Below are 14,249 nucleotides of genomic sequence, written 5' to 3'. Positions count from 1 at the left end.
AACGTGTAAGAAACACCTCAAGTACACGTAAATAGATTCTTACTACATTTACTGTCGTATTCAATCAGGGAGGTTTCCGGTGGAAAGCTGTGAAATAATGAAAATACTGGTAATATTCACAACTCCGGTACTTCCGGTGACGTTTTCACGGGACTGTGCTTTCTAATAGTAAGAGTTCATGCTTACAGAGCTCAGAATTGGTGTCTAAAGCCTTGGAATGACGGGAATAGTGTTTCTGTTTACAATTCAGGAGGATTGGCTTTGGCATTTTTCCTGTGAATCAGTTAAAATGGTGACGATTCCGGTAAGTACTTCTAAGCAAACTGTCTAATTTTGGTAAAACTGTTAAAATACACAATGATAGTTCCCAGAAATGATTAAGAACGTGTAAGAAACACCTCAAGTACACGTAAATAGATTCTTACTACATTTACTGCCGTATTGAATCACGGAGGTTTCCGGTGGAAAGCTGTGAAAACACGAAAATCCTGGTAATAATTTCAACTCCGGGTACTTCCGGTGGCGTTTTCATGGGACTGTGCTTTCAAATATTAAGAGTTCATGCTTACAGAGCTCAGAATTGGTGTGTAAAGCCTTGGAATGACGAGAATAGTGTTTCTGTTTACAATTAAGGTGGATTTAGTTTGGCGTTTTTTTGTGTGAATCATTTAAAATTGTGACGAATCCGGTAAATACTTCTAAGCAAACTGTCTAATTTTGGTTAAACTGTTAAAATACACAATGATAGTTCCCAGAAATGATTAAGAACGTGTAAGAAACACCTCAACTACACGTAAATAGATTCTTACTACATTTACTGCCGTATTGAATCACGGAGGTTTCCGGAGGAAAGCTGTGAAATGACGAAAATACTGGCAATATTTTCAACTCCGGGTACTTCCAGTGGCGTTTTCATGGGACTGTGCTTTCAAATATTAAGAGTTCATGCTTACAGAGCTCAGAGTTGGTGTCTAAAGCCGTGGAATGAAGAGAATAGTGTTTATGTTTACAATTAAGGAGGATTGGCTTTGTCGTTTTTTCGTGTGAATCAGTAAAAATGGTGACGATTCCGGTAAGTACTTCTAAGCAAACTGTCTAATTTTGGTAAAACTGTTAAAATACACAATGATAGTTCCCAGAAATGATTAAGAACGTGTAGGAAACACCTCAAGTACACGTAAATAGATTCTTACTACATTTACTGTCGTATTCAATTAGGGAGGTTTCCTGTGTAAAGCTGTGAAATGACGAAAATACTGGTAATATTTACAACTCCCGGTACTTCCGGTGGCGTTTTCAGGGCACAGTGCTTTCTAACATTAAGAGTTCATGCTTACAGATCTCAGAATTGGTGTCTAAAGCCTTGGAATGACAGGAATAGTGTTGATGTTTACAATCAAGGATGATAGGCCTTGGTGTTTTTTCGTGTGAATCAGTTAAAATGGTGACGATTCCCATAAATACTTCTAAGCAAACTGTCAAATTTTGGTAAAACTGTTAAAATACACAATGATATTTCCCAGAAATCATTAAGAACGTGTAAGAAACACCTCAAGTACACGTAAATAGATTCTTACTACATTTACTGTCGTATTCAATCAGGGAGGTTTCCGGTGGAAAGCTGTGAAATAATGAAAATACTGGTAATATTCACAACTCCGGTACTTCCGGTGACGTTTTCACGGGACTGTGCTTTCTAATAGTAAGAGTTCATGCTTACAGAGCTCAGAATTGGTGTCTAAAGCCTTGGAATGACGGGAATAGTGTTTCTGTTTACAATTCAGGAGGATTGGCTTTGGCATTTTTCCTGTGAATCAGTTAAAATGGTGACGATTCCAGTAAATACTTCTAAGCAAACTGTCTAATTTTGGTAAAACTGTTAAAATACACAATGATAGTTCCCAGAAATGATTAAGAACGTGTAAGAAACACCTCAAGTACACGTAAATAGATTCTTACTACATTTACTGCCGTATTGAATCACGGAGGTTTCCGGTGGAAAGCTGTGAAATGACGAAAATACTGGTAATATTTTCAACTCCGGGTACTTCCGGTGGCATTTTCATGGGACTGTGCTTTCAAATATTAAGAGTTCATGCTTACAGAGCTCAGAATTAGTGTCTAAAGCCTTGAAATGACGGGAATAGTGTTTATGTTTACAATTAAGGAGGATAGACTTTGCAGTTTTTCGAGTGAATCAGTGAAAATGGTGACGATTCCAGTAAATACTTCTAAGCAAACTGTCTAATTTTGGTAAAACTGTTAAAATACACAATGATAGTTCCCAGAAATGATTAAGAACGTGTAAGAAACACCTCAAGTACACGTAAATAGATTCTTACTACATTTACTGTCGTATTCATTCACGGAGGTTTCCGGTGGAAAGCTGTGAAATGACGAAAATACTGGCAATATTTTCAACTCCGGGTACTTCCGGTGGCGTTTTCATGGGACTGTGCTTTCAAATATTAAGAGTTCATGCTTACAGAGCTCAGAGTTGGTGTCTAAAGCCGTGGAATGACGAGAATAGTGTTAATGTTTACAATTAAGGAGGATTGGCTTTGGCGTTTTTTCCTGTGAATCAGTGAAAATGGTGACGATTCCCATAAATACTTCTAAGAAAACTGTCTAATTTTGGTAAAACTGTTAAAATACACAATGATAGTTCCCAGAAATGATTAAGAACGTGTAAGAAACACCTCAAGTACACGTAAATAGATTCTTACTACATTTACTGCCGTATTGAATCACGGAGGTTTCCGGTGGAAAGCTGTGAAATGACGAAAATACTGGTAATATTTAAAACTCCGGGTACTTCCGTTGGCGTTTTCACGGGACTGTGCTTTCAAATATTAAGAGTTCATGCTTACGGAGCTCAGAATTGGTGTCTAAAGCCTTGGAATGACGAGAATAGTGTTTCTGTTTACAATTAAGGAGGATTGGCTTTGTCGTTTTTTCCTGTGAATCAGTAAAAATGGTGACGATTCCGGTAAGTACTTCTAAGCAAACTGTCTAATTTTGGTAAAACTGTTAAAATACACAATGATAGTTCCCAGAAATGATTAAGAACGTGTAAGAAACACCTCAAGTACACGTAAATAGATTCTTACTACATTTACTGCCGTATTGAATCACGGAGGTTTCCGGTGGAAAGCTGTGAAATGACGAAAATACTGGTAATATTTTCAACTCCGGGTACTTCCGGTGGCATTTTCATGGGACTGTGCTTTCAAATATTAAGAGTTCATGCTTACAGAGCTCAGAATTGGTGTGTAAAGCCTTGGAATGTCGAGAATAGTGTTTATGTTTACAATTAAGGAGGATTGGCTTGGGCGTTTTTTTGTGTGAATCAGTTAAAATGGTGACGATTCCCATAAATACTTCTAAGCAAACTGTCTAATTTTGGTAAAACTGTTAAAATACACAATGATAGTTCCCAGAAATGATTAAGAACGTGTAAGAAACACCTCAAGTACACGTACATAGATTCTTACTACATTTACTGTCGTATTCAATTAGGGAGGTTTCCTGTGAAAAGCTGTGAAATGACGAAAATACTGGTAATATTTAAAACTCCGGGTACTTCCGTTGGCGTTTTCACGGGACTGTGCTTTCAAATATTAAGAGTTCATGCTTACGGAGCTCAGAATTGGTGTCTAAAGCCTTGGAATGACGAGAATAGTGTTTCTGTTTACAATTAAGGAGGATTGGCTTTGTCGTTTTTTCCTGTGAATCAGTAAAAATGGTGACGATTCCGGTAAGTACTTCTAAGCAAACTGTCTAATTTTGGTAAAACTGTTAAAATACACAATGATAGTTCCCAGAAATGATTAAGAACGTGTAAGAAACACCTCAAGTACACGTAAATAGATTCTTACTACATTTACTGCCGTATTGAATCACGGAGGTTTCCGGTGGAAAGCTGTGAAATGATGAAAATCCTGGTAATATTTTCAACTCCGGGTACTTCCGGTGGCGTTTTCATGGGACTGTGCTTTCAAATATTAAGAGTTCATGCTTACAGAGCTCAGAATTGGTGTCTAAAGCCTTGGAATGATTAGAATAGTGTTTATGTTTACAATTAAGGAGGATTGGCTTTGGCGTTTTTTCCTGTGAATCAGTGAAAATGGTGACGATTCCCATAAATACTTCTAAGAAAACTGTCTAATTTTGGTAAAACTGTTAAAATACACAATGATAGTTCCCAGAAATGATTAAGAACGTGTAAGAAACACCTCAAGTACACGTAAATAGATTCTTACTACATTTACTGCCGTATTGAATCACGGAGGTTTCCGGTGGAAAGCTGTGAAAAGACGAAAATCCTGGTAATATTTTCAACTCCGGGTACTTCCGGTGGCGTTTTCATGGGACTGTGCTTTCAAATATTAAGAGTTCATGCTTACAGAGCTCAGAATTGGTGTGTAAAGCCTTGGAATGTCGAGAATAGTGTTTATGTTTACAATTAAGGAGGATTGGCTTGGGCGTTTTTTTGTGTGAATCAGTTAAAATGGTGACGATTCCCATAAATACTTCTAAGCAAACTGTCTAATTTTGGTAAAACTGTTAAAATACACAATGATAGTTCCCAGAAATGATTAAGAACGTGTAAGAAACACCTCAAGTACACGTACATAGATTCTTACTACATTTACTGTCGTATTCAATTAGGGAGGTTTCCTGTGAAAAGCTGTGAAATGACGAAAATACTGGTAATATTTAAAACTCCGGGTACTTCCGTTGGCGTTTTCACGGGACTGTGCTTTCAAATATTAAGAGTTCATGCTTACGGAGCTCAGAATTGGTGTCTAATGCCTTGGAATGACGAGAATAGTGTTTCTGTTTACAATTAAGGAGGATTGGCTTTGTCGTTTTTTCCTGTGAATCAGTAAAAATGGTGACGATTCCGGTAAGTACTTCTAAGCAAACTGTCTAATTTTGGTAAAACTGTTAAAATACACAATGATAGTTCCCAGAAATGATTAAGAACGTGTAAGAAACACCTCAAGTACACGTAAATAGATTCTTACTACATTTACTGCCGTATTGAATCACGGAGGTTTCCGGTGGAAAGCTGTGAAATGATGAAAATCCTGGTAATATTTTCAACTCCGGGTACTTCCGGTGGCGTTTTCATGGGACTGTGCTTTCAAATATTAAGAGTTCATGCTTACAGAGCTCAGAATTGGTGTCTAAAGCCTTGGAATGATTAGAATAGTGTTTATGTTTACAATTAAGGAGGATTGGCTTGGGCGTTTTTTTGTGTGAATCAGTTAAAATGGAGACGATTCCCATAAATACTTCTAAGCAAACTGTCAAATTTTGGTAAAACTGTTAAAATACACAATGATATTTCCCAGAAATCATTAAGAACGTGTAAGAAGCACCTCAAGTACACGTAAATTGATTCTTACTACATTTACTGTCGTATTCATTCACGGAGGTTTCCGGTGGAAAGCTGTGAAATGACGAAAATACTGGTAATATTTACAACTCCGGGTACTTCTGGTGGCGTTTTCACGGGACTGTGCTTTCAAATATTAAGAGTTCATGCTTACAGAGCTCAGAGTTGGTGTCTAAAGCCTTGGAATGATGAGAATAGTGTTTATGTTTACAATTAAGGAGGATTGGCTTTGTCTTTTTTCGTGTGAATCAGTAAAAATGGTGACGATTCCAGTAAGTACTTCTAAGCAAACTGTCTAATTTTGGTAAAACTGTTAAAATACACAATGATAGTTCCCAGAAATGATTAAGAACGTGTAAGAAACACCTCAAGTACACGTAAATAGATTCTTACTACATTTACTGTCGTATTCAATTAGGGAGGTTTCCTGTGTAAAGCTGTGAAATGACGAAAATACTGGTAATATTTACAACTCCCGGTACTTCCGGTGGCGTTTTCAGGGCACAGTGCTTTCTAACATTAAGAGTTCATGCTTACAGATCTCAGAATTGGTGTCTAAAGCCTTGGAATGACAGGAATAGTGTTGATGTTTACAATCAAGGATGATAGGCCTTGGTGTTTTTTCGTGTGAATCAGTTAAAATGGTGACGATTCCCATAAATACTTCTAAGCAAACTGTCAAATTTTGGTAAAACTGTTAAAATACACAATGATATTTCCCAGAAATCATTAAGAACGTGTAAGAAACACCTCAAGTACACGTAAATAGATTCTTACTACATTTACTGTCGTATTCAATCAGGGAGGTTTCCGGTGGAAAGCTGTGAAATAATGAAAATACTGGTAATATTCACAACTCCGGTACTTCCGGTGACGTTTTCACGGGACTGTGCTTTCTAATAGTAAGAGTTCATGCTTACAGAGCTCAGAATTGGTGTCTAAAGCCTTGGAATGACGGGAATAGTGTTTCTGTTTACAATTCAGGAGGATTGGCTTTGGCATTTTTCCTGTGAATCAGTTAAAATGGTGACGATTCCAGTAAATACTTCTAAGCAAACTGTCTAATTTTGGTAAAACTGTTAAAATACACAATGATAGTTCCCAGAAATGATTAAGAACGTGTAAGAAACACCTCAAGTACACGTAAATAGATTCTTACTACATTTACTGCCGTATTGAATCACGGAGGTTTCCGGTGGAAAGCTGTGAAATGACGAAAATACTGGTAATATTTTCAACTCCGGGTACTTCCGGTGGCATTTTCATGGGACTGTGCTTTCAAATATTAAGAGTTCATGCTTACAGAGCTCAGAATTAGTGTCTAAAGCCTTGAAATGACGGGAATAGTGTTTATGTTTACAATTAAGGAGGATAGACTTTGCAGTTTTTCGAGTGAATCAGTGAAAATGGTGACGATTCCAGTAAATACTTCTAAGCAAACTGTCTAATTTTGGTAAAACTGTTAAAATACACAATGATAGTTCCCAGAAATGATTAAGAACGTGTAAGAAACACCTCAAGTACACGTAAATAGATTCTTACTACATTTACTGTCGTATTCATTCACGGAGGTTTCCGGTGGAAAGCTGTGAAATGACGAAAATACTGGCAATATTTTCAACTCCGGGTACTTCCGGTGGCGTTTTCATGGGACTGTGCTTTCAAATATTAAGAGTTCATGCTTACAGAGCTCAGAGTTGGTGTCTAAAGCCGTGGAATGACGAGAATAGTGTTAATGTTTACAATTAAGGAGGATTGGCTTTGGCGTTTTTTCCTGTGAATCAGTGAAAATGGTGACGATTCCCATAAATACTTCTAAGAAAACTGTCTAATTTTGGTAAAACTGTTAAAATACACAATGATAGTTCCCAGAAATGATTAAGAACGTGTAAGAAACACCTCAAGTACACGTAAATAGATTCTTACTACATTTACTGCCGTATTGAATCACGGAGGTTTCCGGTGGAAAGCTGTGAAATGACGAAAATACTGGTAATATTTAAAACTCCGGGTACTTCCGTTGGCGTTTTCACGGGACTGTGCTTTCAAATATTAAGAGTTCATGCTTACGGAGCTCAGAATTGGTGTCTAAAGCCTTGGAATGACGAGAATAGTGTTTCTGTTTACAATTAAGGAGGATTGGCTTTGTCGTTTTTTCCTGTGAATCAGTAAAAATGGTGACGATTCCGGTAAGTACTTCTAAGCAAACTGTCTAATTTTGGTAAAACTGTTAAAATACACAATGATAGTTCCCAGAAATGATTAAGAACGTGTAAGAAACACCTCAAGTACACGTAAATAGATTCTTACTACATTTACTGCCGTATTGAATCACGGAGGTTTCCGGTGGAAAGCTGTGAAATGACGAAAATACTGGTAATATTTTCAACTCCGGGTACTTCCGGTGGCATTTTCATGGGACTGTGCTTTCAAATATTAAGAGTTCATGCTTACAGAGCTCAGAATTGGTGTGTAAAGCCTTGGAATGTCGAGAATAGTGTTTATGTTTACAATTAAGGAGGATTGGCTTGGGCGTTTTTTTGTGTGAATCAGTTAAAATGGTGACGATTCCCATAAATACTTCTAAGCAAACTGTCTAATTTTGGTAAAACTGTTAAAATACACAATGATAGTTCCCAGAAATGATTAAGAACGTGTAAGAAACACCTCAAGTACACGTACATAGATTCTTACTACATTTACTGTCGTATTCAATTAGGGAGGTTTCCTGTGAAAAGCTGTGAAATGACGAAAATACTGGTAATATTTAAAACTCCGGGTACTTCCGTTGGCGTTTTCACGGGACTGTGCTTTCAAATATTAAGAGTTCATGCTTACGGAGCTCAGAATTGGTGTCTAAAGCCTTGGAATGACGAGAATAGTGTTTCTGTTTACAATTAAGGAGGATTGGCTTTGTCGTTTTTTCCTGTGAATCAGTAAAAATGGTGACGATTCCGGTAAGTACTTCTAAGCAAACTGTCTAATTTTGGTAAAACTGTTAAAATACACAATGATAGTTCCCAGAAATGATTAAGAACGTGTAAGAAACACCTCAAGTACACGTAAATAGATTCTTACTACATTTACTGCCGTATTGAATCACGGAGGTTTCCGGTGGAAAGCTGTGAAATGATGAAAATCCTGGTAATATTTTCAACTCCGGGTACTTCCGGTGGCGTTTTCATGGGACTGTGCTTTCAAATATTAAGAGTTCATGCTTACAGAGCTCAGAATTGGTGTCTAAAGCCTTGGAATGATTAGAATAGTGTTTATGTTTACAATTAAGGAGGATTGGCTTTGGCGTTTTTTCCTGTGAATCAGTGAAAATGGTGACGATTCCCATAAATACTTCTAAGAAAACTGTCTAATTTTGGTAAAACTGTTAAAATACACAATGATAGTTCCCAGAAATGATTAAGAACGTGTAAGAAACACCTCAAGTACACGTAAATAGATTCTTACTACATTTACTGCCGTATTGAATCACGGAGGTTTCCGGTGGAAAGCTGTGAAAAGACGAAAATCCTGGTAATATTTTCAACTCCGGGTACTTCCGGTGGCGTTTTCATGGGACTGTGCTTTCAAATATTAAGAGTTCATGCTTACAGAGCTCAGAATTGGTGTGTAAAGCCTTGGAATGTCGAGAATAGTGTTTATGTTTACAATTAAGGAGGATTGGCTTGGGCGTTTTTTTGTGTGAATCAGTTAAAATGGTGACGATTCCCATAAATACTTCTAAGCAAACTGTCTAATTTTGGTAAAACTGTTAAAATACACAATGATAGTTCCCAGAAATGATTAAGAACGTGTAAGAAACACCTCAAGTACACGTACATAGATTCTTACTACATTTACTGTCGTATTCAATTAGGGAGGTTTCCTGTGAAAAGCTGTGAAATGACGAAAATACTGGTAATATTTAAAACTCCGGGTACTTCCGTTGGCGTTTTCACGGGACTGTGCTTTCAAATATTAAGAGTTCATGCTTACGGAGCTCAGAATTGGTGTCTAATGCCTTGGAATGACGAGAATAGTGTTTCTGTTTACAATTAAGGAGGATTGGCTTTGTCGTTTTTTCCTGTGAATCAGTAAAAATGGTGACGATTCCGGTAAGTACTTCTAAGCAAACTGTCTAATTTTGGTAAAACTGTTAAAATACACAATGATAGTTCCCAGAAATGATTAAGAACGTGTAAGAAACACCTCAAGTACACGTAAATAGATTCTTACTACATTTACTGCCGTATTGAATCACGGAGGTTTCCGGTGGAAAGCTGTGAAATGATGAAAATCCTGGTAATATTTTCAACTCCGGGTACTTCCGGTGGCGTTTTCATGGGACTGTGCTTTCAAATATTAAGAGTTCATGCTTACAGAGCTCAGAATTGGTGTCTAAAGCCTTGGAATGATTAGAATAGTGTTTATGTTTACAATTAAGGAGGATTGGCTTGGGCGTTTTTTTGTGTGAATCAGTTAAAATGGAGACGATTCCCATAAATACTTCTAAGCAAACTGTCAAATTTTGGTAAAACTGTTAAAATACACAATGATATTTCCCAGAAATCATTAAGAACGTGTAAGAAGCACCTCAAGTACACGTAAATTGATTCTTACTACATTTACTGTCGTATTCATTCACGGAGGTTTCCGGTGGAAAGCTGTGAAATGACGAAAATACTGGTAATATTTACAACTCCGGGTACTTCTGGTGGCGTTTTCACGGGACTGTGCTTTCAAATATTAAGAGTTCATGCTTACAGAGCTCAGAGTTGGTGTCTAAAGCCTTGGAATGATGAGAATAGTGTTTATGTTTACAATTAAGGAGGATTGGCTTTGTCTTTTTTCGTGTGAATCAGTAAAAATGGTGACGATTCCAGTAAGTACTTCTAAGCAAACTGTCTAATTTTGGTAAAACTGTTAAAATACACAATGATAGTTCCCAGAAATGATTAAGAACGTGTAAGAAACACCTCAAGTACACGTAAATAGATTCTTACTACATTTACTGTGGTATTCAATTAGGGAGGTTTCCTGTGTAAAGCTGTGAAATGACGAAAATACTGGTAATATTTACAACTCCCGGTACTTCCGGTGTCGTTTTCAGGGCACAGTGCTTTCTAACATTAAGAGTTCATGCTTACAGATCTCAGAATTGGTGTCTAACGCCTTGGAATGACAGGAATAGTGTTGATGTTTACAATCAAGGATGATAGGCTTTGGTGTTTTTTCGTGTGAATCAGTTAAAATGGTGACGATTCCCATAAATACTTCTAAGCAAACTGTCAAATTTTGGTAAAACTGTTAAAATACACAATGATATTTCCCAGAAATCATTAAGAACGTGTAAGAAACACCTCAAGTACACGTAAATAGATTCTTACTACATTTACTGTCGTATTCAATCAGGGAGGTTTCCGGTGGAAAGCTGTGAAATAATGAAAATACTGGTAATATTCACAACTCCGGTACTTCCGGTGACGTTTTCACGGGACTGTGCTTTCTAATAGTAAGAGTTCATGCTTACAGAGCTCAGAATTGGTGTCTAAAGCCTTGGAATGACGGGAATAGTGTTTCTGTTTACAATTCAGGAGGATTGGCTTTGGCATTTTTCCTGTGAATCAGTTAAAATGGTGACGATTCCGGTAAGTACTTCTAAGCAAACTGTCTAATTTTGGTAAAACTGTTAAAATACACAATGATAGTTCCCAGAAATGATTAAGAACGTGTAAGAAACACCTCAAGTACACGTAAATACATTCTTACTACATTTACTGCCGTATTGAATCACGGAGGTTTCCGGTGGAAAGCTGTGAAAACACGAAAATCCTGGTAATAATTTCAACTCCGGGTACTTCCGGTGGCGTTTTCATGGGACTGTGCTTTCAAATATTAAGAGTTCATGCTTACAGAGCTCAGAATTGGTGTGTAAAGCCTTGGAATGACGAGAATAGTGTTTCTGTTTACAATTAAGGTGGATTTAGTTTGGCGTTTTTTTGTGTGAATCATTTAAAATTGTGACGAATCCGGTACATACTTCTAAGCAAACTGTCTAATTTTGGTTAAACTGTTAAAATACACAATGATAGTTCCCAGAAATGATTAAGAACGTGTAAGAAACACCTCAACTACACGTAAATAGATTCTTACTACATTTACTGCCGTATTGAATCACGGAGGTTTCCGGAGGAAAGCTGTGAAATGACGAAAATACTGGCAATATTTTCAACTCCGGGTACTTCCAGTGGCGTTTTCATGGGACTGTGCTTTCAAATATTAAGAGTTCATGCTTACAGAGCTCAGAGTTGGTGTCTAAAGCCGTGGAATGAAGAGAATAGTGTTTATGTTTACAATTAAGGAGGATTGGCTTTGGCGTTTTTTCGTGTGAATCAGTTAAAATGGTGACGATTCCCATAAATACTTCTAAGAAAACTGTCTAATTTTGGTAAAACTGTTAAAATACACAATGATAGTTCCCAGAAATGATTAAGAACGTGTAAGAAACACCTCAAGTACACGTAAATAGATTCTTACTACATTTACTGCCGTATTGAATCACGGAGGTTTCCGGTGGAAAGCTGTGAAAAGACGAAAATCCTGGTAATATTTTCAACTCCGGGTACTTCCGGTGGCGTTTTCATGGGACTGTGCTTTCAAATATTAAGAGTTCATGTTTACAGAGCTCAGAATTGGTGTGTAAAGCCTTGGAATCACAAGAATAGTGTTTATGTTTACAATTAAGGAGGATTGGCTTGGGCGTTTTTTTGTGTGAATCAGTTAAAATGGTGACGATTCCCATAAATACTTCTAAGCAAACTGTCTAATTTTGGTAAAACTGTTAAAATACACAATGATAGTTCCCAGAAATGATTAAGAACGTGTAAGAAACACCTCAAGTACACGTACATAGATTCTTACTACATTTACTGTCGTATTCAATTAGGGAGGTTTCCTGTGAAAAGCTGTGAAATGACGAAAATACTGGTAATATTTAAAACTCCGGGTACTTCCGTTGGCGTTTTCACGGGACTGTGCTTTCAAATATTAAGAGTTCATGCTTACGGAGCTCAGAATTGGTGTCTAAAGCCTTGGAATGACGAGAATAGTGTTTCTGTTTACAATTAAGGAGGATTGGCTTTGTCGTTTTTTCGTGTGAATCAGTAAAAATGGTGACGATTCCGGTAAGTACTTCTAAACAAACTGTCTAATTTTGGTAAAACTGTTAAAATACACAATGATAGTTCCCAGAAATGATTAAGAACGTGTAAGAAACACCTCAAGTACACGTAAATAGATTCTTACTACATTTACTGCCGTATTGAATCACGGAGGTTTCCGGTGGAAAGCTGTGAAATGATGAAAATCCTGGTAATATTTTCAACTCCGGGTACTTCCGGTGGCGTTTTCATGGGACTGTGCTTTCAAATCTTAAGAGTTCATGCTTACAGAGCTCAGAATTGGTGTCTAAAGCCTTGGAATGATTAGAATAGTGTTTATGTTTACAATTAAGGAGGATTGGCTTGGGCGTTTTTTTGTGTGAATCAGTTAAACTGGAGACGATTCCCATAAACACTTCTAAGCAAACTGTCAAATTTTGGTAAAACTGTTAAAATACACAATGATATTTCCCAGAAATCATTAAGAACGTGTAAGAAACACCTCAAGTACACGTAAATAGATTCTTACTACATTTACTGTCGTATTCAATCAGGGAGGTTTCCGGTGGAAAGCTGTGAAATAATGAAAATACTGGTAATATTCACAACTCCGGTACTTCCGGTGACGTTTTCACGGGACTGTGCTTTCTAATAGTAAGAGTTCATGCTTACAGAGCTCAGAATTGGTGTCTAAAGCCTTGGAATGACGGGAATAGTGTTTCTGTTTACAATTCAGGAGGATTGGCTTTGGCATTTTTCCTGTGAATCAGTTAAAATGGTGACGATTCCAGTAAATACTTCTAAGCAAACTGTCTAATTTTGGTAAAACTGTTAAAATACACAATGATAGTTCCCAGAAATGATTAAGAACGTGTAAGAAACACCTCAAGTACACGTAAATAGATTCTTACTACATTTACTGCCGTATTGAATCACGGAGGTTTCCGGTGGAAAGCTGTGAAATGACGAAAATACTGGTAATATTTTCAACTCCGGGTACTTCCAGTGGCGTTTTCATGGGACTGTGCTTTCAAATATTAAGAGTTCATGCTTACAGAGCTCAGAATTAGTGTCTAAAGCCTTGAAATGACGGGAATAGTGTTTATGTTTACAATTAAGGAGGATAGACTTTGCAGTTTTTCGTGTGAATCAGTGAAAATGGTGACGATTCCAGTAAATACTTCTAAGCAAACTGTCTAATTTTGGTAAAACTGTTAAAATACACAATGATAGTTCCCAGAAATGATTAAGAACGTGTAAGAAACACCTCAAGTACACGTAAATAGATTCTTACTACATTTACTGTCGTATTCATTCACGGAGGTTTCCGGTGGAAAGCTGTGAAATGACGAAAATACTGGCAATATTTTCAACTCCGGGTACCTCCGGTGGCGTTTTCATGGGACTGTGCTTTCAAATATTAAGAGTTCATGCTTACGGAGCTCAGAATTGGTGTCTAAAGCCTTGGAATGACGAGAATAGTGTTTCTGTTTACAATTAAGGAGGATTGGCTTTGTCGTTTTTTCGTGTGAATCAGTAAAAATGGTGACGATTCCGGTAAGTACTTCTAAGCAAACTGTCTAATTTTGGTAAAACTGTTAAAATACACAATGATAGTTCCCAGAAATGATTAAGAACGTGTAAGAAACACCTCAAGTACACGTAAATAGATTCTTACTACATTTACTGCC

The sequence above is a fragment of the Myotis daubentonii genome, chromosome 18 (genome assembly GCF_963259705.1).
Source record: "Myotis daubentonii chromosome 18, mMyoDau2.1, whole genome shotgun sequence".
Classification (NCBI taxonomy): Eukaryota; Metazoa; Chordata; class Mammalia; order Chiroptera; family Vespertilionidae; genus Myotis; species Myotis daubentonii.
Note: the sequence above shows the minus strand (reverse complement) of the source record.